Source organism: Teleopsis dalmanni, chromosome X, assembly GCF_002237135.1.
Source record: "Teleopsis dalmanni isolate 2A chromosome X, ASM223713v2, whole genome shotgun sequence".
Taxonomy (NCBI): Eukaryota; Metazoa; Arthropoda; class Insecta; order Diptera; family Diopsidae; genus Teleopsis; species Teleopsis dalmanni.
Genome location: NC_051848.1, coordinates 102,022,269 through 102,025,420, shown reverse-complemented (window position 1 = coordinate 102,025,420; position 3,152 = coordinate 102,022,269). Strand labels below are relative to the sequence as shown.

The window sequence follows — 3,152 nt, the reverse complement described above, 5'->3', positions numbered from 1 at the left end:
TGTGCGATCGTAAAACCATCGAATTTGTGATTTTCAATAAGTTTCTCAAAACTCTAATATTTTGCATATTTTAACATGTGCGATCGTAAAACCATCGTATTTGTAACTTTAAGCAAATTTCTCAAAACTCTTATATTTTGCACATTTTAACATGTACGCTCGCAAAACCATCGAATTTGTGACTTTAAGTAAATTGCTCAAAACTCTTATATTTTGCACATTTTAACATGTACGTTCGCAAAACCATCGAATTTGTGACTTTAAGTAAATTGCTCAAAACTCTAATATTTTGCATATTTTAACATGTACGATCGTAAAACCATCGAATTTGTGATTTTCAATAAGTTTCTCAAACTCTATATTTTGCATATTTTAACATGTGCGATCGTAAAACTATCGAATTTGTGATTTTCAGTAAGTTTCTAAAAACTTATATTTTACACATTTTAACATATACGATCGTAAAACCATCGAATTTGTGATTTTCAATGAGTTTCTCAAAACTCTAATATTTTGCATATTTTAACATGTGCGATCGTAAAACCATCGAATTTGTGATTTTCAGTAAGTTTCTCAAAACTCTTATATTTTGCATATTTTAACATGTGCGCTCGTAAAATCATCGAATTTGTGATTTTCAGTAAGTTTCTATAACTCTTATATTTTGCACATTTTAACATGTACGTTCGCAAAACCATCGAATTTGTGACTTTAAGTAAATTGCTCAAAACTCTTATATTTTGCATATTTTAACATGTACGATCGTAAAACCATCGAATTTGTGATTTTCAGTAAGTTTCTCAAAACTTTTACATTTTACACATTTTAACATGTACGATCGTGAAAGCATCGAATTTGTGATTTTCAATAAGTTTCTCAAAACTCTAATATTTTGCATATTATAACATGTACGATCGTAAAACCATCGAATTTGTGATTTTCAATAAGTTTCTCAAAACTCTATTATTTTGCATATTTTAACATGTGCGATCGTAAAACCATCGAATTAGTGACTTTAAGCAAATTTCTAAAAACTCTAATATTTTACACATTTTAACATGTACGATCGTAAAACCATCGAATTTGTGATTTTTTCAATAAGTTTCTCAAAACTCTAATATTTTGCATATTTTAACATGTGCGATCGTAAAACCATCGAATTTGTGATTTTCAGTAAGTTTCTCAAAACTTTTACCTTTTACACATTTTAACATGTACGATCGTGAAACCATCGAATTTGTGATTTTCAATAAGTTTCTCAAAACTCTAATATTTTGCATATTTTAACATGTGCGATCGTAAAACCATCGAATTTGTGACTTTAAGCAAATTTCTCAAAACTCTTATATTTTGCACATTTTAACATGTACGCTCGCAAAACCATCGAATTTGTGACTAAGTAAATTGCTCAAAACTCTTATATTTTGCATATTTTAATATGTACGATCGTAAAACCATCGAATATGTGATTTTCAATAAGTTTCTCAAAACTCTAATATTTTGCATATTTCAACATGTGCGATCGTAAAACCATCGAATTTGTGATTTTCAATAAGTTTCTCAAAACTCTAATATTTTGCATATTTTAACATGTGCGATCGTAAAACCATCGTATTTGTAACTTTAAGCAAATTTCTCAAAACTCTTATATTTTGCACATTTTAACATGTACGCTCGCAAAACCATCGAATTTGTGACTTTAAGTAAATTGCTCAAAACTCTTATATTTTGCACATTTTAACATGTACGTTCGCAAAACCATCGAATTTGTGACTTTAAGTAAATTGCTCAAAACTCTTATATTTTGCATATTTTAACATGTACGATCGTAAAACCATCGAATTTGTGATTTTCAGTAAGTTTCTCAAAACTTTTACATTTTACACATTTTAACATGTACGATCGTGAAAGCATCGAATTTGTGATTTTCAATAAGTTTCTCAAAACTCTAATATTTTGCATATTATAACATGTACGATCGTAAAACCATCGAATTTGTGATTTTCAATAAGTTTCTCAAAACTCTATTATTTTGCATATTTTAACATGTGCGATCGTAAAACCATCGAATTAGTGACTTTAAGCAAATTTCTAAAAACTCTAATATTTTACACATTTTAACATGTACGATCGTAAAACCATCGAATTTGTGATTTTCAATAAGTTTCTCAAAACTCTAAAATTTTGTGCGATCGTAAAACCATCGAATTTGTGATTTTCAATAAGTTTTTCAAAACTCTAATATTTTGCATATTTTAACATGTGCGTTCGTAAAACCATCGAATTTGTGAATTTTCAGTAAGTTTCTCAAAACTCTTATATTTTGCATATTTTAACATGTACGATCGTAAAACCATCGAATTTGTGATTTTCAATAAGTTTCTCAAAACTCCTATATTTTGCATATTTTAACATGTACGATCGTAAAACCATCGAATTTGTGATTTTCAACAAGTTTCTCAAAACTCTAATATTTTGCACATTTTAACATGTACGATCGTAAAACCATGGAATATGTGACTTTAAGCAAGTTTCTCATAACTCTTATATTTTGCATATTTTAACATGTACGATCGTAAAACCATCGAATTTGTGATTTTCAGTAGGTTTCTCAAAACTCTTATATTTTGCATATTTTAACATGTGCGATCGTAAAACCATCAAATTTGTGATTTTCAATAAGTTTCTCAAAACTATTATATTTTGCATATTTTAACATGTACGATCGTAAAACCATCGAATTTCCGATTTTCAGTAAGTTTCTCAAAACTCTTATATTTTACACATTTTAACATGTACGATCGTAAAACCACCGAATTTGTGATTTTCAACAAGTTTCTCAAAACTATTATATTTTGCATATTTTAACATGTGCGATCGTAAAACCATCGAATTTGTGATTTTCAGTAAGATTCTCAAAACTCTTATATTTTGCATATTTTAACATGTACGATCGTGAAACCATCGAATTTGTGATTTTCAATAAGTTTCTCAAAACTCTTATATTTTGCATATTTTAACATGTGCGATCGTAAAACCATCGAATTTGTGATTTTCAATAAGTTTCTCAAAACTCTTATATTTTGCATATTTTAACATGTACGATCGTAAAACCACCGAATTTGTGATTTTCAACAAGTTTCTCAAAACTC

At 28.2% G+C, this 3,152-nt stretch overlaps 1 protein-coding gene across 1 annotated transcript in view; it reads left to right on the top strand.

Annotated features, from left to right (window-relative positions):
* Window positions 1-3,152, top strand: part of LOC119688871 (putative amidohydrolase YtcJ) — a 5,945-nt gene that overhangs the window by 1,384 nt on the left and 1,409 nt on the right. The gene's annotated exons all lie outside the window — the stretch shown is intronic.